Source organism: Miscanthus floridulus, chromosome 10, assembly GCF_019320115.1.
Source record: "Miscanthus floridulus cultivar M001 chromosome 10, ASM1932011v1, whole genome shotgun sequence".
Lineage (NCBI taxonomy): Eukaryota > Viridiplantae > Streptophyta > Magnoliopsida > Poales > Poaceae > Miscanthus > Miscanthus floridulus.
In genome coordinates, this window is record NC_089589.1 from 28,684,549 (window position 1) to 28,712,057 (window position 27,509).

The 27,509-nt window shown below is 48.6% G+C and overlaps 1 pseudogene; it reads right to left on the reverse strand.

Annotated features, from left to right (window-relative positions):
• Nucleotides 1–1,092: 1,092 nt before the first annotated feature.
• On the reverse strand, nucleotides 1,093–26,905 carry LOC136488303 (methyl-CpG-binding domain-containing protein 2-like; annotated as a pseudogene).
• Between the last annotated feature and the right edge of the window lie 604 nt (nucleotides 26,906–27,509).

Sequence of the window (27,509 nt, forward strand, 5' to 3'; positions counted from 1 at the left end):
ACTAGACCGATAGTTTTAATTCCGTATTTGTTTTGGTTAGCCGGTGCGATTATATTTTAGAAAGAATTTTTCACTCTTTTTTAGTCCGTCATCTCGACCCTACACTAGGGCCCTCAGCCATCGACTCTGTTTTCTCTCCCTGCTTCGTCCATTTTGTTTTGTTTGCACAGAGATGGCAGAATAAGTGGTCATGGTGGAGGCCCCTCGTAATGACTTCATCACAGATGAACGTCTAGAGAGGCACATTCGTGTCAGGAGTTTCACCTATGATGAGGTGTGTGCGGCGACACATGGCTTCGAAGTAGACCGTTTCCTAGGACAGGGTTTGCGAAGAAAGTTAAAAAAGAAACAAAGACAAATGTGCAATATCTAAAACAAGCAATATATATAGAGTAATAGACGTATCATGCTGTCTGAGTTTCTAGCACTGCAGCTAATGTTGCGCACTTCATATGTTGCTAGGTTTTTGTAAACCAATAGGGTCAGTATAAGCTTGCATGGACGAAAGATGCTATCCTATATTCCTATCCTCTTGTTATTTTTGTTTTGTTCAGTCTGTGAACCATTGATGTCAACATGTGTGTGCGCGTGACACGTCCATGGATGTGTGTATGTGCGTGTGTGTGAGAGACACATGTCAATGGACACGGTAACTTGCAATCATCCACAACAACACGTAAAGTTAAACTGTAACCACGGCGACAATAGATGGCCAATAATTAATTCCAAACCTTAAACCTTATCACTTCGACGACACGTTCTGTCGGTTGTCGTCCCAAAATTTCAGAGTTTCATCTGACCATGACTAGCAATCTGGCACCCAGCAGCAGCAGCTACGGTACTAACACATACACAACACATACACGTCGTCGTAGCGGCGTTGAAGTAGCAGCCGATCTAAAGCAACACAAGTCGACCTGATCCTGACGGACCCAAACCAACAAACCAATAAAACAGCACGAGAACACGACAGCTACCTAGCTATGGGGACCAAGTTCTGCAATCCTTGCAGGAGCATCATCTATAGTTTTGTATCATTCTAACACCAACCACCCAAAAGATTATCCTAGGCTCGCCGAATGCAGGTTTGGGCTAGGCTGCTGGTGCAGGCGGCGGGCTCTCAGGCTCCGGCGGTTCAGACGATGACTACACCACTTGATTCTGATCTCCATTGTGGAGGACCAGCTGCATGTTGTGTTCTCCGGGTTGTCATCCGCCGGTGGAGGTGCCCAGGAGATGGGTTGCACTGAACCAAGAAACAAAACATGGGATCAGATGAGAATAACGAGCATGCTTCAATTGATGTCGAAATACTAGCCCATGTTAGAAGCCATATGTTAGGAGGACAAAATGTATATACGGTTGAAGCTGAGGACATAAATGTCCCAGGCACAACCATAATGAACAACCAATTGCATATATCATATGGATGCAGTTGCAACACAAATGTGCAGAATGTATATGGCATATCAACCAATTGCCGAGTAACTTCGCACCAAAATTCTGGTGCCTACTAGAAAATACAAACATCTAGATAGCTACTACTACCCACTTGGAAGATGTCAATCTAACCATGCAGCAATAGGCACATCCCAAACATGCTGGGAGTTGCTATATCTCAGGTGTCTGAATTTTCAGGCAACAATCTTAGACAAGCAACTAGTAGAATTAAAAGGACCACTCACATGATATAATTCACATTTTTTCTACTCAAACAATGACAAAATTAGATGTTGCCTGAAGAACAACAACAAAATCAAGCACCTGAAATATAGGAGAAGTGAAAAGGAAAAAAAACAAAACATTAAATGTAGGATGTTCAATTTATGTAATATACATTACCTTCTTCCGGTGGGAGAAGCTTAGCCGACCCTGTTGGTGTAACACCACTTTGACTTGTCTGGAACGCTTCCTAACATAGTCCTTTTGTAGTAGTGCAGGTGACTCGAATGAAAAGTGAGATAACTTCACACCTTGTGCAGCATATTCTCAACGCTCTTTAAGGTACCTATCCAAGCATGGAGTTCGAAGAATTAGAGAAAAATTTCGATCAGGCACAAGGTAACAACACAAAATACTAAAATGGAAAAGTTAAAAATAACTATATCACTTAGCCAACAATTTTGGGAATAAGTTTTTTAGTCAACAATTTTTGGGAATAACTTTAGTTTATTAGATATTCATTAATTGCAGTTATTCACAACTACATGCATGTAAAACTGACTTGAGCAACAATATGCTTCAAGTGAAGAGATTGAAGCAAGAGTTGACCAAAGGAACTTGACATACTTCTCCACTTCATTCCTTGATCTTAGTTGTGTTCTAGTAGGGGACAAATAGTACCTGAAAGCATGAATAATACAATGTTAATATGGGCACTACCATATTTATCCAAGATGCCAGTGCTAGAACACCATGCAGCATGATATTAATATCAATATGGGTGGTCGACTACAGTAAAAACACTAGATGCAGGTATAAATATATTGAAGGAGAACTGTTTTGCATGATATTAAACTACAACACCAATTTTCCCAATTCTTTAAACAATTAGAACTTAGATTTTCTGTCACACCCAATTTTAAGGATAAAATTGAATGCACAAAACTCGTGTGTGCCCAGGAAACAATCACACACACAAGCTGACAAATTACATATAGTATCATCACGGTGTCTCATACATCAGAGTTATAATAAAACTTAGTCTTATACATCACAGCGAAAAAGTAAAAGGATAATACAACTCTCGTGGGCGTCATCACAGGGAAGGTCAACTGGTTGACCACAAGCCTAATAATCCTCCGGGAAATCCTCATACCCGTTGTTATCTGTTACCCATCCAGGATTTTTATCCAAGTAAAGAAAATAAACAAGTGTAAGTACATTCCGTACTTAGCAAGCTAACATGGGGTTATGAAGCTCAAAAAGGTTAGACTCTGGTTTACTGCAGTTAGCATTTTTAATAGGTCAAGCTTTTATTCTCAAGTATTATCAAGTTATGCTTAAGCTCCCATTTAATTCCCATAAGAACATATATCGGGGTCAAGTGTATCATATATCATCATTGAACAACTTTAAATGATCATCAACAAGTAACCAGTTATTCTGTGAGTTTTCCGGGCCGCTCGTAACCGTGAGCACGGCTGTTATAACAGTTTGTTACCCTCTGCAGAGGTGGTGCACATTCACCGCGAGTCGTGATCCCCATATGCCCGGGTTAATTACTCCCATGTCACTACCAAGGTGAGCGGGCAGGGTACACTATGAAGCCATTTCATAGGTTTCCCTAACAAGTTAGGGCCGCTAGGTTTCCTTGGCAGGCAGATGTAGGGACCCCCCTTTCCTATGGCACAAATCCATCGCGGCTATACTCATAGGAACAGAGGCAACCCTATACCCAAAGTGGCAAGCCCCATTTGCGCCAAAAGGTAACCTCTAACCAGCTAGGAAAGGTCCTATTACTGAGCTAAAGTCAGAGCCATATGACTCTCCCGGTTGCACTGTCAGTCCCAGCTTTTGCCGACAGATAAGTCCTTATGGAGGGCCGGGAGCAACATGAACAAAGGTCATTTGCACTTTCGCCCTATGGAACAGTTGTTATAAATCATGTTACTCACTTTGTTCCATAGTATCATTCATCGACATGTATATCAAGTTCAGTTAGAGCACTAGCAATCTACCCATATGCATTTAACCCATAGGAGACAAGGAACAGGATAAACAATCACTAGGATGTCCTTACGGGTATCAAAATTAGACACATGCAAATGAGTAATTGATTAAAGTGAAATAGGACATCAAGGAAGGCCCATGTTATACTTGCCTTGGTTCACAAACTCGTGCTGGTCCTGCTAGTCGTCGAAGAGTTCTTGGTCTCCCACGTTTTCCTCACCGTCTGAACACGATCAACACAGCAACATACACATTCCAAAAGCATTCATGCAAAGCAAACATTCCTATCATTAGAACAGTATACCAACAGTATTGAAATCAAGATAAAATGTTTGTAAAACTAATCTACGTCTCGCTACGATCACGTCAACGCGAAGTTCACGAAAAACGGAGCTAAAATGCGAAAGTTATGATTTAAACGGGTTTTCCTATAGCCATATATTTAATTAAATCTAATCATGAAATTAAAAAGTTCTAAACTTGACTAACAGTAGCTCCAACATGTAGCTTATGAAATTACGAAGCTAACGCGATTTGAATGGATCAATTCGGAGCTAAAACGACAATTTTATAAGCAAAACAGTTCAAATGGCATTTATGTAATTACTGAAAACGTATTTTTGACTTAAGCCGTGGAGTTTACGCTTTCCAAACGGGATTGCGCATTCGGGAAATACGCTTTGGGCTGCGGGTTAGGACTTAGAAAAGTCCAGGGACTCTTTAGCAAAATTACCCGCGAAGGGGTAACTTCTAATCCTGGCCGTTGATCTCGCGATGGGCGGCTAGGATCGGCCTGGGGAGGGACGGCCGGCCAGAACAGTGTCTTCGGCGGCTAGGCGCCATTGCCGGCGATGTGGAGGTCACGGTCACGCGCGGTTAGGGTCTAGGGTTCACCAAATGGACCTCCAAGGGCACCGGTGAGCGCGGGGGAAGAAGGGGGGTCGCAGCCATGCCGTTTCGGCGGCCGGGAACGGCGGCTAGCACGGTGGCCGCCATGGTCGGCGACCATGGCTCGCGGCCAAGGCTCGAGAAGCCAAAAAAACGAGAAATAAACTGCTCGGGGAGATAGAGGGGAGAACGGCGAGTCTCACCGCGGTGAAAACCGGAGCGGAGGTGGCTCGGTGATGGAGGTTCGCGCGGAGGTCCCGAGCTCGACGATGGCGGATCTCCGACGACCTTCGGGGCGGCGGTTGCGGCCTTCCTCGGTGCTTGGCAAGCGCGAAAACAAGAGCGGGGGGGGGGGGGGGGGGCAGCCGGGTGCGCGCGGGGGGTCAGGCTGCTATTTGAAGCGGCCGAGGCACCAGGGAGGGGCGCTCCCACGACGCCGGTCATGGGCGACGGTTGCGGCCAGGCCGGGCGGTTCTGAGGCGCGCGGGGGTGAAGACGGCGCTGACAAGCGGGCCCGGGCATCAGCGGCAGGGCACGGGGGGGGGGGGGGGGGGGCGTGGGCGGTTGGCTGGCGTGGTTGCTGGGCCGAGCGGCTGCTGGGCCGAGCGGCCGAGGCGCGCGGCTGGGCCGGCGATTGGCGGGCCGAGGGGGGAAAAGGGGAGGGGGAGCTGGGCCGGCGGTTGCCAGGGAAATAGCTTGCGGGCCGAAAACAAGGAAAGAGGGGAAGATGATCATTTTTCCTTTTTATTTTCCAAACAATTTTTCCCAAAAGCATTTTCAAATAATTTTTGAATTCATTTGAACTCTAATTCAAGAACAATCATCCCATGAATAAATATTGCAGCAGCATGTATGCATCAAAAGTTTCAAATCTTATAATTGATTTTTAATTCCCCAAAAATTATTAATTTCCTATTATTGAATGCGCACTTAATAACATAATTAAATCAAATTTACTTATTTTAAAAGAATGAAAAATTTTGGGTGTTACAATTCTACCCCCCTTAAGATGAATCTCGTCCTCGAGATTCGGGTGATTGCTTACTCAAACAGTTGGGGATAAGTCTTTCTCAGATCCTCTTCTCTTTCTCAAGTAGCCTCATCCTCTATATAACGATTCCACTGCACCTTGCACATCTTTACTGTTTGGCTTCTCGTAACTCTTTCTGCAGTTTCCAAGATCTTTATCGGATACTCTTCATAAGTAAGATCTTCCTTGACAGCAAGTTCTTCCAAAGGAATTTGTTCTTCTGGTACCCTCAGACACTTTTTCAATTGGGAAACATGGAACACGTCGTGCACACCGGACAAGCTCTCCGACAGTTCCAACTGATAAGCTACTTCTCCACGTCTCTCTAGGATCTTAAAAGGTCCTATATACCTTAGTGCTAACTTTCCCTTCATATTGAATCTTCTCACACTTCTCATTGGTGACACTTTCAAGTACACATAATCACCAATCTCGAAAGTCGGCTCTCTTCTGCGGGTATCAGCGTAACTCTTCTGTCGGGACTGAGCTACTCTCAAATTGTCTCTAATCATTCTCACTTGTTCTTCCGTGTCTCTAAGGACATCGGGTCCAAACACTTGAGTTTCTCCAGTCTGATTCCAGAACAAAGGCGTTCTACACTTACGTCCATACAACGCCTCGAAAGGTGCCATCTTGAGGCTCTTTTGATAACTGTTGTTGTATGAGAACTCTGCGTAAGGCAGACTCTTATCCCAACTATCACCATACTGAAGTGCACAAGCTCTCAACATATCTTCCAAAATCTGGTTGATCCTTTCAGTCTGTCCATCGGTTTGCGGGTGGTACGCAGAACTGAAATTCAACTTTGTCCCCAAGGATCTATGCACTTTATGCCAGAATTGCGATGTAAATTGGGTGCCTCTATCCGACACAATTTTCTTGGGAACACCATGTAAGCACACTATTCTTTCCATGTACAACTCTGCTAATCTTGCACCATTATAAGTAGTCTTGACTGGTAAAAAGTGAGCAACTTTGGTGAGTCGATCCACTATTACCCATATTGAATCATAACCTCTTTGAGTGCGGGGTAATCCTACAATAAAATCCATACCAACTTCTTCCCATTTCCATTCAGGAATCTTCATTGGTTGTAGTAACCCTGCAGGTCTTTGATGCTCAGCTTTCACTCTTTGACAAATGTCACACAAAGCCACATATTCTACCACATCTCTCTTCAAACCATACCACCAATACTTTTCTTTGAGATCCAAGTACATCTTGGTACTTCTGGGATGTATAGAATAAGCAGACTCATGGGCCTCTTGCAGAATTGCATCTCGGATAGCTTTCACTTCTGGTACACATATCCTTTTCCTGAACCAAAGAGTTCCATTCTCATCCATTCTGAATCCGGGTGCCTTTCCAAGCACTACATTCTCTGCTATCTCTATAAGTTTTTCATCCCCCAATTGACCTTTGCGTATCTCCTGCTCTAATGTAGGCTCTATCACCAATTCCATTGCATTAGTGACCAGGCTCAAGTTGAGATACTCCATTTTAGCACACAACTCTGCTGACATAGATGTTATCTGAATTCCATTGGCATAGCTCTTTCTGCTAAGTGCATCAGCTACGACGTTTGCCTTTCCCGGGTGATAATGCACTTCCAAATCATAGTCTTTGATCAATTCCAACCAACGACGTTGTCTTAGATTCAGATCTGATTGGGTGAAGATATACTTCAAACTCTTATGATCAGTATAGATATCACTCTTATGTCCAATCAGATAATGTCTCTAGATCTTTAAAGCATGAACCACAGCTGCCAATTCCACGTCATGAGTAGGATAATTCAACTCATGCTTCCTCAATTGTCTAGATGCATATGTGTGGGGGTATTAACCCCTATACCCTTACGGCTAGGCTTGGGCTGGCCCGGATCGATGGGTTCGGTCCACCCAAAAGACGACGTGCGGCCCAGTTAACCTGATCGGAGTCCCGCACAAGGAATCAGGACGGATTTGGCGACCAAGCAGGATCCTAGTCGGTTAGAATAGGAATCCTTATCCGGCCACATATGGCAATTGTAACTGACTAGGATTAGTTTCCAGATCTGTAACCTTGCCCCCCGGACTATATAAGGCGGGCAGGGGACCCCTCTAAAAAACATCTCTTATTGACATACAGCAATACAAATCAGACGCAGGACGTAGGTATTACGCCTTCTTGGCGGCCAAACCTGGATAAAACCTCGTGTCTGTCTTGCGTCACCGTCTTGTTTGGGGCTTGCGCATCTGTCTGCCGATAATCTACTACCTTGGGCATACCCCTAGGTAGACTGCCGACCATATTTCGTCGACAGTGGCGCGCCAGGTAGGGGGTGTGCGTACTGCTCTCCAAGCAAACAAGATGGTCATCATCTCCGGCTCCATGGCTACGCCCAACGGCCTCACGTTCACCGTCGGCCAGATCACCTGGACCACCGGCTCCGACGACTCCATCGCCATGACCATGGAGGAGGCGTGGATTCAACCTGCACCGACGACTACTTCACCTGCATCGGCTACGGCTCCGACCACGGTGAACACGGCTCCGACCACGGTGAACACGGCTCCGACCACGGTGAACACGGCTCCGACCACGACGAATACGGCTCCGACCACGGTGAACACGGCTCCGACCATGACGAATACGGCTCCGACCATGATGGATCTGGCTCCGACCACGGTACATCTGGCTCTGGCCACACCTACAGCCACACCGACAACCCGTCATCTGCTTCCCCGCTACAGAGGAAAGCAGATCAACAACACCGACCTGCTCGACTCCATCGATCGGGTCGGCATCAAACTCGCTGAAACCCTAGCTCTGGTAAGTACGATTCAAAGCCAACCTAATGAGCAGGTAACAGCTCCCCACAACAGATCTATCCGACCAGCTCGGACCAGTCGTCCTGCGCGACTTGGAACAGATCTCGTGGTCGTATCTACTCCTGAGGGGCGCTTCGCTCGTCGCCAGCCAGCCTTCGCGACGAGTCTCCGACTCTACGAGTACGAAGTCCCGACAGAGAACCACCAGGTCCAGCCCTACGGCCTGCAAAACACTGCCTCCAGCTACGCGTACAATCTACGACGCCGTTCGGATCTATGTCCTATACACCGATCTCGACCGAAGCCATGCAACATCGTCAACATGGTCCGGATTGAAGATTATCAAGAAGGATCCGTCCACACAGTCCGAGAGGGCGACTCCAGCTCCTCATCCGGCATCGCATCCAACGCATCTGTCCACACCGAGCTTCAGCGTCACGAAGATGAAGGCGTCAAATACGATCTGGATCTACCAGACCACGCCCCGGGTTTCCCCCAATTTCCGTCTTTCCCGCCAAGACGAGGGGATTTAATCCATGTTGTCAGCAATGACGAGCCGCCAGCAGTTGGTGAAACAGAACAAGAAAAGACTGCACACGAAGCACGCAATATTGACCGGTTTAATCGCCGACAAATCGAAGCTGAAGCAGACCAGGAGGCACGACGCATAAGGGTCCAACCACATGACCTCAACAATGCTTTCGACAGGGTGGGGGACAAACAAGTCTTCAAGACCCCAAGCGCCAACGTAGCCATCGCCATGGCGACAATGCAGCGGCTGCCCAACACTCCCGAGACCCAAGCAGTCCGTGATGACATACAGGCTTATCTGACGGCTGCTATGGCTCAGACCACAGAGATGAATCAAGCCTGGGCTCCATCCGTTTCAGTTGAATCAAGCCACAGCCGCCAATACTCAAGTCGCTCACAGCCACTCAACCAACGTGGCTCACACAACAATGACCCGTCGGACAACCGTCAAGGCGGAAACGGTGGTCATGATGGTGGTCGGGATGAAAACCGCCGCCAGGAGGATAACCGCCACGACGTTCGAGGTGACAACCGCTGAGATAACCGCGACAATCGCCGTGATAACCACGGTCGCAGGGCTAATCCAGATGGCAATCGAGATCGCTGCGATGGCAATAACGATCTCCGCCATTACCTCGGTGGACGTGATCTGCGTGCTCGCATCAACTAGAGAGCCAACGATCATGCATCCCATGAAAGCTATCGCCATATGGAGTATGACACCGCCCACGGCCCGCCGGGTCTGAAGCAGTTCACTCCACACCTTCGCCAAGTCATATGGCCCAAGAATTTCAAGCTTGAGAAACTTCAGAAGTACGACGGCAAGGAAAACCCCGAATTATGGGTCATGCTCTACGAAACTGCGTGCCAATCAGCCATGGCTGACGAGCACATCATGTCTAACTACTTCCCAGTTGCTGTTGGTCATGCAGGTCACCAATGGCTGGTTAGCTTGCCGACGAACTATTTTGACTCTTGGCAGGAGCTCAAGCAGGCTTTCATCGACAATTTCATCGCTACTTGTGAACAACCCGGCAACAAGTACGATCTGCAACGGATCCGAGATCGGAAAGACGAACCATTGCGCGAGTACGTTCGGCGTTTCTCGGAGATGCGCATCAAGGTCCCATCAATCTCCGACAACGAAGCAATCGAGGCTTTCGTCACTGGCCTCCGCTTCCACGACGCCCTAAGAGACAAGCTCCTCTGGAAGAGACCAGAATCAGTCACAACGCTCTTGGCCACCGCTAAGAAATATGCGGACGCTGACGACGCTAAAAAGATAATCATTGAAGAAGCAGCAAGGGTTCCACGCTCCGACCACCCTCCACACCGCGATGATTACCGCAGCAATCGTGGTCGGAACGACAATTTTGACCACCGCAACCAGCGCAACGACTCCTGCGACCACCGTGACCAACGTAATCAGCGGCGCAACCGCCGTGACGATTATAGGAGCAAGCGTGCTCGGGAAGACGACGGCGAGGTCAATACTGTGAAAAAGGGCGGCGGACGTCGTAACTACGAGGACGACTACGCCAAAGCATTGAAGGGGCCCTGCCAGCTCCATCCTAAGTCGAACCACACCATGGAGAATTGCCGCGTCCTCAAGACTATCTACACGCATCAATAGGCTCCGGATACGTCCGACAAGCCTAACGACGCGGGGGAATAGCGCAACGAGGACAACGACGACGACGATGCAGACCCTCGTCATAAATACGTCAAGCTGACTGATTGCGTGCACACCATCATCGGCGGCAAGGTGTCCATTGAGACCAAACGAGAACGCAAGCTGCTCGCCCACGCTTGCTTGAACGTGGCAAACACCGACAACCTTCTCACCGATCCGTGGCTTCCTCCGTGGTCTCACCATGAAATCTACTTTAGCAGGAAGGACCAATGGGCCGCCATACCTGAGCCAGGGTGTTTTCCCCTGGTCCTCGATCCTTGTATCAACAAGGTTCAGTTCGACAGGGTACTGATCAACGGCGGCAGCTCCATTGATATACTATTCAAGAACAGCCTGCCTGCCCTGAAAATATCCAAGGCGGACCTGAAGCCGTACGAGGCACAGTTCTGGGGCGTTCTCCCCGGACAGAGCTCTACACCTCTCGGGCAGATCACGCTACCTGTGCAATTCGGGACCTTGGACCACTTCCGCACTGACTACGTCAACTTCGTGGTCGCCGACTTCGACGGCACCTACCATGCTATTCTTGGTCGACCGTCGCTCACCAAGTTCATGGCCATACCTCATTACAGGTATCTGGTGCTCAAGATGCCTACTGAGAAAGGAGTTTTAACCCTCAGGGGCAACGTATACGCAGCTTATACCTGCGAGGACGACAGCTTCAAAATAACAGAGGCCCACGACCTCTCTATTCGCATGGCCGAGACCATGCTCGACGCTAAGAAGACCTCGGCCGACCACCTGGAGATCCTAGAGCTCGAGGCTCCACGCAAGAACATCAGGTCCAAGGAGCACAAGATGATCCAGCTGGTCGATGGCGATCCCAGCAAAACGGCCCTCATCGGGGCCAACCTGGATCCCAAATAGGAAGATGCGCTCATCAGGTTCTTGAGGAGCAACGTGGATGTGTTTGCATGGAAACCTTCCGACATGCCCGGTGTACCTCGAAACTTGATTGAGCACTCCTTAAATGTCAACAGCAAGGCCAAACCAATCAAGCAGAAGCTACGACGGTTCGGTCGCGACAAAATGGAGGCGATTAGGGTAGAAGTTACACGGCTTTTGGTAGCCGGATTTATCAAAGAAGTGTATCATCCGAAATGGTTAGCCAACCCGGTTCTTGTACGCAAAAAGAATAATGAATGGAGAATGTGCGTTGATTACACTGATCTCAACAAACACTGCCCTAAGGACCCCTTTGGCTTACCTCGCATAGACGAGGTCGTAGATTCAACCGCCGGTTGTGAGCTGCTCTCCTTTCTCGATTGCTACTCTGGTTATCACCAGATCGCTCTCAAGAAGGATGACCAGATCAAGACATCTTTCATCACGCCTTTCGGCGCCTACTACTACACGACTATGTCGTTCGGGCTCAAAAACGCTGGAGCTACCTACCAACGCGCTATACAGGCCTGCCTCAATGACGAGATAAAAGACGGCCTCGTCGAGGCTTATGTTGACGATGTAGTTGTCAAAACCAAGGAAGTACGTACCCTTGTTGACAATTTGGAACGCACCTTTGCAGCCCTCAATACGTTCCAATGGAAATTAAACCCAAAGAAGTGTATCTTTGGCGTTCCTTCTGGCATACTGCTCGGCAACGTCGTCAGTTACGACGGCATACGCCCTAATCCGGAGAAAGTCAAAGCTGTCTTAGACATGAAGCCCCCAAAAAAGGTGAAAGATGTCCAGAAGCTTACCGGATGCATGGCCGCTCTAAGCCATTTCATATCAAGATTAGGAGAAAAAGGGCTACCATTCTTCAAACTGCTCAAAGCATCCGAGAAGTTTGAGTGGTCGGAGGAAGCAGACGCTGCTTTCACGCAGCTAAAAGAATACCTCACATCACCCCCGGTACTTACTGCTCCCAGAGAAGACGAAACTCTCCTACTTTACATTGCGGCAACCGATCGGGTGGTTTCCACTACAATGGTGGTCGAGCGCGACGAGTCGGGCCACGCCTACAAGGTACAGCGGCCAATTTATTTCATTAGTGAGGTACTCAACGAATCCAAGACTAGGTACCCACAGATTCAGAAACTGCTCTACGCCATACTGATAACATCCCAAAAGTTGAGACATTACTTCGATGGATATCATGTGGTGGTCATGACCGAGTATCCTTTGGGGGACATCATTCGCAATAAGGATGCGAACGGATGCATTGCCAAATGGGCAATGGAGCTATGCCCCTTTTCCTTGGAATTTACAAGCCATACTACAATCAAGTCTCAGGCACTCGTCGATTTCATCGTCGAGTGGACAGACTTAAGCACGCCTGCCTCTCCGAGATCCGACGAATATTGGACGATGTACTTTGACGGTTCTCTCAACATTGACGGTGCGGGAGCAGGAGTTCTTTTCGTATCACCATCCAAGGAGCAGCTCCGGTACGTCATCAGGATTTATTTCCCAGCATCTAATAACGCCACCGAATATGAAGCATGCCTGCATGGTCTACGCATTGCGGTTGAGCTTGGTGTTAAACGTCTCTATGTCTACGGAGACTCGGCTCTGGTCATCAACCAACTCAACAAGGACTGGGACACGACCAGCGAAAAGATGGACGCATACTGCAAATCGATAAGAAAGCTGGAAGGTAGGTTCTATGGCATCGAGTACATACACATGGTTCGGGACAAGAACCAGGCAGCGGATGCGTTGTCAAAGTTAGGATCATCCCGAGCCAAAATCCCACATGGCGTATTCGTCCAAGACCTGCTCACGCCTTCCATTGAAGACGAAGATTCTACGGTCGACAAAACTCCAGACCAGCAATTAGTGGCAACGGTTCCGACACCGAGCACAACCAAGCCGCTTCCGACCACTCATGAGCCGGACTGGAGAACACCTTTCATCAAGTACTTAACAAATGGTAGCGGTTATACTGATCGAATAGAAAACGAGCGCCTGATGCGTCGCAGTAAGCAGTATCTGCTCGTCGATGGCAAGTTATGGCGCAAAAATGCTAAGGAGGAAATCTTGATGAAGTGTATAACCCAGGAGGAAGGCGAGCATCTCCTGGACCAAATCCACTCTGGCTCCTGCGGCAACCACGCGGCCTCAAGAACACTGGTCGGTAAGGCTTCCCGAGCAGGGTTCTATTGGCTGTCAGCAGTAGCCGACGCAGAGAAGCTAGTCCGCCGCTGTGAGGGTTGTCAGTTCTTCGCCAAGAGAATCCATGTACCAGCACATGAGATCCAGACGATTCCAGCCTCTTGGCCCTTTGCATGCTGGGGACTGGACATGATCGGGCCTTTCAAACCGGCTCCTGGGAAATTTACATGCGTCTTCGTGCTAATTGACAAATTTTCTAAGTGGATAGAATACATGCCTCTAGTACAGGCATCCTCAGAGAAGGCTGTTACGTTCCTCGACCAGGTCATCCACCGTTTCGGCGTACCCAACAGCATCATTACTGATCTGGGTACTCAGTTCACCGGGAACGCTTTTTGGGACTTCTGCGATGAAAGGAGCATAGTAGTAAAATACGTCTCGGTGGCGCACCCTAGAGCTAATGGACAAGTCGAGCGGGCAAATGGCATGATCTTGGACACATTGAAGAAGAGGATGTACAGAGAAAACGACAAAGCTCCCGGAAGATGGCTTAAGGAGTTACCAGCCTGGTCTGGGGCCTCCAAACTCAGCCCAGTCGTAACACCGGCGTCTCACCATACTTTATGGTTTATGGTGCTGAGGCAGTCCTCCCACCGGATATAGCTTTCCGATCAGCACGAGTAGAGAACTTTGACAAAGGCAAGGTCAATGAAGTACGGGAGCTAGAAGTGAACAGCGCAGAAGAGAAAATGCTCGATTCTTGTGTACGCACGGCCAAATACCTTGCTGTTTTGCGCAGGTACTACAACAAGAACGTTAAAGAGCATTTCTTCATGGTCGGGGATTTAGTTCTGAAGTGGAAGACGAACCAAGCTGGTGTCCACAAACTCGCAACCCCATGGGAGGGACCCTTCATGATCAAGGAAGTCACACGTCCAACGTCTTACAGGTTAGCTCACCTAGACGGCACGGACGTACCAAACTAGTGGCACATCGACAAGCTTAGACATTTCTATGCTTAACTACTGAGATATGTACTCTACTTGTATTTTCGATTTACTTCAATAAAGCAATTATGATTTCTCCGACCACTCTAATGTGTCACTCCGAATTTTATGGTTATTCTAACTTAGCCAGTACAAGCCGACCACCACTCCTTCTACGGTTTTCGGAGCAGGCCCTGTCTCCGATTTCTCCCAACACGTGCACGGGATCTGCTCTCTACGTTACGGGTGATCGGCAGGTCCCCCCCGGTTTGACTTGTCCGCGTCCACGTGTGCACAGGTCACAGTACCTCACACTCCGACAACATCCAAACTAGGGCCGCACAAACTCTTCGGGATGATGTGTCGAGCAAAACGGTACAACTAAACAGAACGTTAACACGTTCTCACTTAGTTACACCAACAAAAAGATTCAAGCTTAAATACGTTTTGTACGAAGCTAACAAGCTTATAATGATATATAGTTACGTTATTACAAGCTCGCCTGAAGAGGCTTAAGTTTACAATAACACAACTATGTCCTCCTTCTACAGCTCTAAGCCTATTACATTGGCTGGTCGGGGCGCATGGCATTTACTGCTCGCCGCCTCTGATACCCTACTCGAGTCTCGGGGACTCTTGCGCTAGTCGAGCTGAAGGGGATGGCCCCGCCGGTGCCTGGCTGGTCGAGACCGCAGGCTTCGTTGGTTGGCTTGCAGCTGATGGCATTTCCAGCTGGCTTGTTGATGGCATACCCTGTACAGGTGCCGTCCCACCTCCGCACGGTTAATATCGCCAATTATCTTTGACGACAAGTCCAGCTGGGCCGTCCGAAGCTCTTCTGCCTTGTCTGGGTCTACCTCCTTCGGGTACCTAGCCTCTAGGCGCTTGAGATCGATCAGGGGGTAGTGGGCATGCACCATGCTTAGCACATGGGCACCCGTGTACTCACCCGCCTCCTTCACGAACTCTTGGAACCATCCCCACGCTTGTCTGCATCTCTCGACCAGTCCGAGCTAGGGCGTCCTTAGCTCTTCCTCTGTGAGCGCCGGGTCAATAAGGTCGAGGACGGGCACAATGCCAGTTGCCATTTCTTGGCACCGCTTGTTCCACGTGTCCCGCTCCTCGGTGGCTTTGAGGCATCGTGCTTTCCAGTCGTCATGCTCCTTGATCATGGCCTCTAGGTGCCTCTTGGCATTGACTTTCAAAACTGAACGTAGTACAAGACATCAAATGTGATGACACGACAAGGCAAGGTGGGCGACAGAATGAGAAAGGTGATCTGGAATACTTACTTTTCAGGTCATCCTTCATTTTGGTGGTGTGGTCTTGGAGTTCAGACTGGCTGCGTGCTAGTTTCTCGTTGTCCTCCTTCAGGCGACCACATTCTGCGGTCACACAGCTATTTTCCCCTTGGAGGCGGGTCACTTCAGCTTCTAAACCTGCATTACAGCTGTTACTGCCAAGAACACAATAACACAAGTCCCGCACTTGCTATGATAAGGTGAAAACTTACTTGTTTTCTCCCGCTCTTTGTTATTGAGCTGGCCGACCAGGTTTTGATTCTGTGCTTCTCGCTCTGTCCTCTCCTGGTCGACGGCTTCAAGTTGGCGCCGCAAGCGTTCCACTTCGGCCGCTAGTTCTTTATTGGTCACCATGATTCCTTCAATCTGGTCGAAGCACCTTTTTCGGTATTTCGCGGTTTTCATCAAGTCCTGCATACAGACAAGCTAAGTCAGAACTAGCCGACTACATAACAGGGTCAAGGATTCAAGCCAAACATACCTGGACCTCTGTCACCAGACGCTTGGCCGCCCGTTCGACTCTTAGGGTCTCTTCGACCTCTGGGATTTCTTCGTGCATAACCCATTCGTCGTTCCGATAGCGCGACACATATACATGTTGTCGCCTATCTTGGGGATGGCCCAGGACCTCTTCTACTTCTTCCTCTTCAGCCTCCTGTTCGGGAGGCGGCGCTGGTCTGGAGTCTGCAGACTCCATGACCACCAGGGCTTTTCCACGAGCCGTCGCATCGGCAAGAACGCTCTGGGCCACTTCTGGCTGCTACTCCTCGGCTAGATCCGGCTCCCTTGGCGCCATGGTATCCGCCTCAGCAGGGTTCGTGCTTGGAGCACTTGTACTCTGCTCGGCTGTCTTCTCGACCAGCCGCTCGGGGACTGGCGTCTGGTCATCCACCTGCTGAGGTCTAGGCAGAGTTCCTACTACAGGCTCCTCCACGGCTGACTGCTGGGCAGCTTGTCCCACCGTTGCTGGCGAAGTTGTGCCGCACCCGGCTAGCTGGTCAGGGCTCTCGGTGGATGCCGATCTAATGCATCAGAGACAACTTCAGAAGATAGTAGTATCCAATGCAAATTGCAAGCTTACATAAAAAATATAGATACTTACAGCTTTGATTTGCGGAATGATGTGGCGAAGGAACGTCTCCTCGATCGCCCCTGCTCCGCGTGCTCGGCAGTTTCCACTGGGACTCTTTCCACCTCCGAAACAGGCGTCGGGGTATGATGCTCGACGTTTCCCTCGTTTATCCTCTGTGTTGCAGTGGTTGGTGATGTGACCACTGCTGGCACAGAGGAGCCACCCTGCTCCGTTGACTCCATTTGCCTTCTCCTCTTTCGAGGGACAAGCCGAAAGATGTCCGCATCCTCTGCTTCATCGTCCGACAGGGGGAAGATGGCTTGGCGTCGTTTGCTGGCAGTCAGATGCTTGCCAGCGGCTCTAGTCGATGCGTCATCCACAGTCTCGAGTACCGCCCAGTGGACGTCGTCGGTCCTGGCGCTGGTCTGGGCGACTGGGCCGGCAGCTTGCGGCCATTCTACACCGGGGGAGGCGACACGAACACTGCTGCCCGATCACGACCATTACACTGAGACACAAAACGGGGACAACAGTTACTTTTCTTGTTACAACATAACTCTACAGTTAAAAGGAGGCATCATTTACCTTTGGGGGAGGCCGAGCCAGCTTGAAGGCGTGCTCGATGTCGTTAAGCTTGATGTAATTGGGATCGGCTAGGTTGAAGAGCTCCCCAATCCTGGTCTTGATTTCCATCTTGTCGAGCGGCTCCTTCCTGGTCCTTGTCGGATCGGCGCTCCCCTGGTACTCGAAGCCTGGATGAACCCTCTTCTGGCAGGGCTGGATTCTTCAGCTGATGAAGTTGCCGACCACACTTGGGCCATCAAGCCTTCCCCATGGGATCATCCCGAGCAGTTCGGCGATCTGCTCCAAGTTCTCGGGCTTCTCCGACCAGCTATTCTTCTTCTCTGGAATCAGCCCCACGTCGCACAGGGTGATGGTGTTCGGCTCTTCACGGATGTAGAACCACTTCTTGTACCACTCGTCCAGTGAGGTGTTCCAGGGGCAGTGCAAGTATTGAGCTTTCATTCCGTCGCGTAGATTCAGGTAGACGCCTCCGGCTATCTTCGAGCCACCGCTCCCTTTCTTCCGAAGACAGAACAGGTGGCAAAAGAGGTTGAAATGGGGCTGGAAGCCACCATAAGCCTCGCAGAGATGGATGAAGGTAGAGACAAGAAGAATCGAGTTGGGATGCAGATTGCAAATCCCAATCTCGTAATACAAGCAGAGACCCTGAAGGAAAGGGTGCACTGGAATCCCAAAACCCCGTTTGAAGAAGTCTTCGAAAACCACAATCTCACTGGTTGTGGATCGGGGAAGCTTTCTCCTTCCGGCGCGCGCCATCCAGCGAGTGCCTTGTTATGGAGCACTCCCATGGCGACGAGGTCTTCGATGGTCTGCTCGTTGCTCCGCGACTTCCACCACTCCTTCGCCATGACTCTGTCTTTCTTCTGGGCATCTCTCTTCACAATTAGTCTGTCCTTTCTAAGGGGGTGGATGCGGTGGCGAGGGGGTTGGCGACGATTATCGGAGGAATAGGGTTAGGCAAGAGGAAGACGAAGGTTGCGGCGGCGAATGACAATGGGGAACGGTGTCAGTAACTTGCTAGATCTACATTATAAATAACAAAGAGTTCCGTCGTTTCGCCTGCCCGAGATTCTTGGGAGACGTGCGCATGCGCAGCGGACGGTTGTTCACACCACCTCGAGATCTACGCCAATAAACGTGCCCCTTCGTTTACAGTGTACGCGCCTCTTCGATGATAAAGTGAGAGGGCCCACACTGACGCACCTCCATACAGGTGCCAAGCGACAGTTTGCCAGAAAGAGTAAGAGGGCAGAACGCCGTGCTATACCTGTTTGCTTTTTTGACCAGACGTGTCAGATTGGGCTTGGCAGAGTAAGGCGACAAATAAATACACCAAATAATAGTACAAGCGGTGCACGCGATCGTGGATTGCCCAGACCACTACTGTGCTCGGGGATTGCCCAGACCACTACTGTGTTCGGGGACTGCCCAGACCACTACTGTGCTCGGGGACTGCTCCGACCACGGTGACTTTTTACGGCCACTGCTGTGTTCGGGGACTCTCCTGACCACTACTCGGAGTTTGCTCTCCTCGACTACATGTGATTTGTACTCACATATAGTTGAGAGACATTTCTTTAGACCTTGCTACAAGGCTCATACTTCGCCTTCCAGCAAGCTCGGGGACTACGTCGGTACGATGCACCTGCCGGTGCATCTTGTTTTGCCTGTACGGCAATTGGATTCTTAACTTCAGCAGAATTTCTTTTTAGACCCTGGCACCACGTGCCTACGTCACCTACTACCAGGCTCGGGGACTAAGTGGGCACACTTCACCTTGCGGTGAATGTGTTTGTTTAATCGACCCCTGTGCTTTGAATGATTGTAAGGATTATTAATGTGCTCGGGGACTATCCCGACCACTGCTTGAATAATGTTTCACCTTGGCTACATGTGGTTGGTACTCACATACAGTTATGAGACATTTCTTTAGACCTTGCTACAAGGCTCATACTTCACCTTCCAGCAAGCTCGGGGACTACGTCGGTACGATGCACCTGCCGGTGCATCTTGTTTTGCTTGTATGTCAATTGGATTCTTAACTTCAGCGGAATTTCTTTTTAGACCCTGGCACCACGTGCCTACGTCACCTACTACCAGGCTCGGGGACTAAGTGGGCACACTTCACCTTGCGGTGAATGTGTTTGTTTTTTCGACCCCTACGTTTCTAATGTTCAAGGACGCTATGCTTCAAGACCACTTACATTTCTTTTCAAAAATACAAGTGGGCACACTTCTCAGGACAGAAAACTTTTTCTTTTTTCTTAAGAGCACCATACATTCTTCGGACAACTTACTTCTCTGGTGATGATGGTGGTCAGAAGCGTCAAGGACTCAAACCTCACTTGTCGGAGAAGGTTAAAATGGCGTGTCACAGTATAATACATGATGCTCGGGGACTAGCTGTGGGGGTATTAACCCCTATACCCTTACGGCTAGGCTTGGGCTGGCCCGGATCGATGGGTTCGGTCCACCCGAAAGACAACGTACGGCCCAGTTAACCTGATCGGAGTCCCGCACAAGGAATCAGGACAGATTTGGCGACCAAGCAGGATCCTAGTCGGTTAGAATAGGAATCCTTATCCGGCCACATATGGCAATTGTAACTGACTAGGATTAGTTTCCAGATCTGTAACCTTACCCCCCGGACTATATAAGGCGGGCAGGGGACCCCTCTAAAAACATCTCTTATTGATATACAGCAATACAAATCAGACGCAGGACGTAGGTATTATGCCTTCTTGGCGGCCGAACCTGGATAAAACCTCGTGTCTGTCTTGCGTCACCGTCTTGTTTGGGGCTTGCGCATCTGTCTGCCGATAATCTACTACCTTGGGCATACCCCTAGGTAGACTGCCAACCATATTTCGTCGACAATATGCCACCACTCTTTCTTCTTGCATGAGCACACATCTGAGACCCAAACGGGATGCATCACAATATATAGAGAAGTTCTTGCTTAAATCGGGCAAGATTAATACTGGAGCTATAGTCAATCTCTTGTTTAACTCTTCAAAGTTTGCCTGGCATTTATCCGACCATACATACTTAGCATTCTTTTCCAACAGAACTGTCATGAGCTTGGCTAGCTTGGAAAAGCCTTCAATGAACCTTCGGTAGTAACCAGCTAATCCCAAAAAGCTACGAATCTCACTTACCGTTGTTGGTGGTTTCTAATTCAGTACATCTTGCACTTTGCCTAGATCCACTGCTATTCCACCATTGGAGATAACATGACCTAGAAAAGAGACTTCCTTTAACCAAAACTCACACTTGCTCCGCTTAGCGTACAACTTATGTTCTCTAAGCTTTTGTAAGACCATCCATATGTGTTCCGCATGTTCTTCTTCAGTCTTGGAGAATATTAGTATGTCATCTATGAATACTACCACAAATTTATCCAGAAACTCCATGAACACCTTATTCATCAGATACATGAAGTATGCAGGTGCATTGGTCAATCCAAAAGACATAACGGTGTACTCATATAATCCATACCGTGTAGTGAAGGCTATCTTGGGTATGTCCGAGTTCTGAATCTTAAGCTGATGATAACCAGATCGGAGATCAATCTTGGAGAACACATGAGCTCCTCTCAACTGATCAAACAAATCATCAATCCTAGGCAAAGGGTATTTATTCTTGATGGTAACCTCATTAAGTGAGCGGTAATCCACACACATCCGTTGACTACCATCCTTCTTATCCACAAAGATCACAGGTGCCCCCCATGGGGAAGAACTGGGGCGTATGAAACCTTTTTCTTACAACTCTATTAGTTGTTTCTTAAGCTCTTCTAATTCATTAACTCCCATTCTATATGGACGTTTAGCTATTGGTGCAGTTCCAGGTAATAATTCAATAATGAATTCAATGTCTCGGTCAGGTGGCATACCTGGCAAGTCATCAGGGAAGACATCCGGGAACTCCTCCATGACACGATCTTGTTCATTGACTTCACCTTCTAGCTGATTCAATGTGGCTGTAGGCTGAGCTTGCACTACCACTTCTACACAGATCCTATCTCCATTGAGTGATGTCACAACCACAGATTTCTCCTGACACTGAATCACTGCCCGGTGTTGTTTCATCCAATCCATTCCCAGAATAAGATCGATTCCCGCTGTTCTCAACATAATAGGCTTCACCTTGAAATCTACCCCCCTTAAGGAAATGCTAGTTGAGGGGCTCCAATAAGAAGCGGGCATACTACCTCCCGGGGAATTCACTAGTATGGGATATTTCATGGCACACAAAGGTATGCTATGCATTCTAACAAAAGCTTGGGAGATAAAAGAATGCGAAGCACCAGAATCAAAAAGTACGGTAGCAGAAATAGAGTTGACGCTGAACGTACCCAACATGACCTCAGGCATCTCCTGAGCTGCATCAGATGACACATAGTTCACCTTCGCTGTGAGAGGTGGTCGGGCGTTGAACTTCTGATTGTTGGTCTGGTTCTGAGGTGCTTGTTGGTTCTGCTTCTTAGGACACTGATGAGCATAGTGACCTACTTCTCCACATCGGTAACAGGCATTGGGATTGTTGGGTGCACCACTCTTCACAGGAGCATTGTTGGGCACTCCCTGGCGTGTTGTAGGATTGCTGGTCTGTTGCGGGGGACGCTGATTTCCAAACTGTTGCTGATACTGAGGGCGTTGCTGGAACTGGTTCCGCTGAGGATACTGACCACGGTTTCCCTGGTGAGTTGGTCCTTGATTCCTCTGCTGGAAACCTTGCTGGGGATAAGCACGTGGGCGAGTGTTGCTTCCAGAAGCTTGCCCTTGGAGCCTTCTCTTCTTAGCTTCCATCTCCTTGCGCTTATCATCAATCACGATTGCGCGATTCACCAAAGACTGGAAGTTAGGATAAGTATTAGACATCAGCTGGAGCTGCAGTCTATCATAGAGTCCCTTGAGGAAATGGCGTTGCTTATCCTTGTCATCCGCTACATCATTAGGAGCGTAGCGTGATAGTTGTGCGAACTTGTCCCGATACTCCGCCACAGTCATTGATCCTTGCTTGAGAGATCTGAATTCTTCCTGCTTCAGTTCCACTAGTCCATCAGGAATATGGTATGACCGGAAACTGTCCTTAAATTCCTGCCAAGTGATAGCAGGAGCATTGTTGGGACGTCCAAACTGGAATGATTTCCACCAATCCTGAGCAGCTCCTTGGAGTTGCCCGGAAGCGTACAACACCTTTTCAAGGTTGTTGCATTGTGCTATGTTCAGTTGTTTCTCCACAGCACGCAACCAATCATCGGCCTCCATAGGGTCTGAGGCATGGGTGAACATCGGTGGACGACCTTTCATAAACTCTCCACGCTTATCTCTAACTTGGACAGGCGGTGGCCCTCTTGCAGGTTCATTGTCCAAGCGCTGCATCATAGCCTGCATCAGCTGCGCTTGCATTCCCAATATCTGTTCCATTGTCACAGGTGGCGGTGGTGGATTTATAAGAGCATCACGCCCACGACCACGGCCTCTGCCTCTTCCTCCTCTTGCGGCCATCTGTTTTCCAACAAATGTGCAAAATTTAGAGATTTTTTTTCAATTATAGAGAGCTTACAAAAGATAAGAAACAATGCTGAGACTTTTCTGGACAAGATTCAAATTCAGCAGTTCAGTAAAACTGTTATAACTCGAGTTTCAAAGATCCAATAGAGGTGAACCAAGATTCGTTAGAAAGCTTAGGACATCAGCTACAACTTTCATTTAGACCACTTTTACAGATTCGAACTCACACATAGGCAAAAGTAGAGCTAAACCGAAACTGTTCTGAGTTCCAGACAGCGTAGGAACATCAACTTGTGACAGCTAGATCTCCCAAACCTGAACAGCTATTGACGTGATTCCAAAGACACTTGAAAGATACAGAGGTCTAGTTATCTCCACAAAAATTTCAGAATTTTTATCATCCCAGATTTCGAGATACCAGATAAAGAACACAGGCTGCTCCAGAAATCAGCACAGCAGAGATAAGATAAAACGAAACATCTGCATTAAGATTTCATTCTAAATTTAAAGTTCCCATCTAAGGAAGTTGTGGACATGCCCATAAACTTCCAGCAATCAAGCAAAATACCAAATCAACCAAGTTCACAAATCAAACATCTAATCAACCCAGTTCACAAGACCAACAAGACTAATTAAGAACACGAATCTATCGACGTGGTAATCTAGATCAAGGCACCTAACACCTATGGAGCGGTGTCAATCATGGTGAAGGAACGGCGCTTCTTCTTGTAGATGGAAGGCTATCCAAGTTGTGCTCGAAGTTCATCCACTTGTTTCTAAAGACGTCTCTGCGCCCTCTGAGATGCACGCAGTTCTCCTTTGACTTCATCATCCACTCCCTGCATAGCATGGACATGCTGCACCATTGCCTCCAGAGTTGGGTCATTCTCTGGTGGAGCCAAAACCTACCAAACACCCTCATGATCATTTCGAGGAAGGAACCTGAAGCGATCCTCCCTCATGGACTCAAAGCGACGACCATGGTAGTGGATGTAGGCATTCTGTGCTGCATCCTCCATGCCATCCAAAGCATGGGCTCTCCTGGCAGGGGCACAGTGGACAGTCTCCACCTCATGTCCATTAATGATATCGTTCCATGCGGTGACCACCAGCTCTACCTTCTAGAAGGTAGCCTCCAATGGGTGCTTGTACTCGGCGTAGTGGTAGCTGATGGAGGCGTGCAAGTCGGGGAAGTAGTCGTCCAGCACGTGGGTGAGGAGAGTGTGGTAGTAGGCTGTCTCAGGAGCTGGCTTGAAGTAGTACTTGCACTTCCAGCCAATCTCCTCGTCCTCCACGGGGACAGCTGGGGAGGGTGCAGGTGTAGGGGAAGTAGTCGTCGACTCCTCAGGTGTAGCTACCACAGGGTAGACGGGCACGGCGACTGGTGTAGGAGCAGGTGTAGGCGTCGGTGTAGCCATCTCCTCGTCGTCAGGGATGATCACAATCTCCCTCTCCGCCGGTGGGGCACGCGGGGTGAACATGGCACGATAGCCGGCGGTGCTGAGTCGAGCAGTCTTCGGATTATGAGACATCTATAGATTTAAAGTGAGATGAAATTAGAATCAACAATTTTAAATAATAGATTAAGGTATGAAAAGCATAAATATTTTAATAAAATAACAAGAATAAGTCAGTAAGCAAAAAACCAGAGGAGCAAAGATGCTAAAACGACCATTTTCTAACTAGGCTTGCGTCCTACAGTCAACACGGCTCTGATACCAATTTGTTACACCCAATTTTAAGGATAAAATTGAATACACAAAACTCGTGTGTGCCCAGGAAACAATCACACACACAAGCTGACAAATTACATATAGTATCATCACGGTGTCTCATACATCAGAGTTATAATAAAACTTAGTCTTATACATCACAGCGGAAAAGTAAAAGGATAATACAACTCTCGTGGGCGTCATCACAGGGAAGGTCAACTGGTTGACCACAAGCCTAATAATCCTCCGCGAAGGGGTAACTTCTAATCCTGGCCGTTGATCTCGCGATGGGCGGCTAGGATCGGCCTAGGGAGGGACGGCCGGCCGGAACAGTGTCTCCGGCGGCCAGGCGCCATTGCCGGCGACATGGAGGTCACGGTCGCGCGCGGTTAGGGTCTAGGGTTCACCAAATGGACCTCCAAGGGCACCGGTGAGCGCGGGGGAAGAAGGGGGGTCGCAGCCATGCCGTTTCGGCGGCCGGGAACGGCGGCTAGCGCGGTGGCCGCCATGGACGGCGACCATGGCTCGCGGAGCTCGCGGCCAAGGCTCGAGAAGCCAAAAAAACGAGAAATAAACTGCTCGGGGAGATAGAGGGGAGAACGGCGAGTCTCACCGCGGTGAAAACCGGAGCGGAGGCGGCTCGGTGATGGAGGTTCGCGCGGAGGTCCCGAGCTCGACGATGGCGGATCTCCGGCGACCTTCGGGGCGGCGGTTGCGGCCTTCCTCGGTGCTTGGCAAGCGCGAAAACGAGAGCGGGGGGGGGGGGGGGGGGGGGGGGGCGGCGGGGTGCGCGCGGGGGGTCGGGCTGCTATTTGAAGCGGCCGAGGCACCAGGGAGGGGCGCTCCCACGACGCCGTTCGTGGGCGACTGTTGCGGCCAGGCCGGGCGGTTCCAAGGCGCGCGGGGGTGAAGACGGCGCCGACAAGCGGGCCCGGGCGTCAGCGGCAGGGCACGGGGGGGGGGGGGCGTGGGCGGTTGCCTGGCGCGGCTGCTGGGCCGAGCGGCCGAGGCGCGCGGCTGGGCCGGCGATTGGCGGGCCGAGGGGGGAAAAGGGGAGGGGGGAGCTGGGCCGGCGGTTGCCAGGGAAATAGCTCGCGGGCCGAAAACAAGGAAAGAGGGGAAGATGATCATTTTTCCTTTTTATTTTCCAAACAATTTTTCCCAAAAGCATTTTCAAATAATTTTTGAATTCATTTGAACTCTAATTCAAGAACAATCATCCCATGAATAAATATTGCAGTAGCATGTATGCATCAAAAGTTTCAAATCTTATAATTGATTTTTAATTCCCCAAAAATTATTAATTTCCTATTATTGAATGCACACTTAATAACATAATTAAATCAAATTTACTTATTTTAAAAGAATGAAATATTTTGGGTGTTATATTTTCTTTCTTTATTTGCTCGTTGCCATGGACTAGGAACTTAGATCATAGGTTAGACGTCAGCCAGAGGAAATACAACAGATAGCACACAAGTATGCGTACAAGCTCATAAGATTGGACATATGTAACAACTACAATGCCATTTGCTAAGAGATAAGTGGTGGTCAAACTAGGAAGGATTTAAGGTTCGGCGAGAAAAATGTTACTCACACATTAGAAAATTTGGTGCTTCCTTCAGTTCTTATCTTAATCAACCTTTCCCATCCTTAGCTGTCCTGAGGTACATCTGATGGGTCATCGCATGTCACATCAGGCTTCCACTCACGGGCTTTTTTCACAGACAAAAAGATCCTGTAGAGCTTGCTCTCGAATTTCTTCGTACTTCTCTTTTGTTGAAATAAGTCTCCATTTCTGACATTTAGCACATTGAGCAGCAAAGGCTCCAATTTGGTTTCCCAATGCACGCTTTCGTGGCTTTGATGGTTTTGCTGGTACAATTGGGAGATGGCTTGCACTCGTTCATCTTGTCCCCTATCACTTTTGTCATTCTTATAGATGACTACTTGCTGTGATGCATCATCACATTGGTCACCCTCTTTATCAGATAATGTTTTCTGTCGCTTCACAGATGGTGGAGATATTTCTGGTTTGGACTCCATATTTTTTAAGGACCTGTTGAAAGGATTGTAAATAAAATTTAAGTTAGAAGGTAAAAGATAGCTTCATATCATAACATAATGATACATAAGCATAATATCTTCAGTACAAACGTAGCTCCATATTTCGTGTGTGTGTGTGTGTGGTACATAGTTGTGTGGTGTGTGTGTCCTGTTCCAGTACCCAAAATCTAGGGAATTGTAACCATTGCACGAGTCAATTTTGAGCCTCTTAGAAGTGTGATACTATAGCCTACATGGACTAAAGCATTTGGATTTGGAATTTGGAGGAAGCATCCAAAGAAAACAGAATTTACATAAACCTTTTTCCCGTCTTAATTGAGCGGCAAAGCTCCTGCCTTTTATTTAAAAAAAACAGAACTTACAGAAGGAATACTTTCAAACTGGGATTTTTGTGACAAGCCTACAATTCTAAAAGATCCCTAAGGTAAACAGATTTAATGTAAGTGGAAAAGTGATCAAATACTTTTAAAAAAAAGAAGAAGTAGCTAGATACACAATAGAGCAACTGAAAACTACAGAAGGGAAACAATACAATAAGGGAAAATGGTGTTCTTGCACCTTACACAGATGTGTAATTGTGATT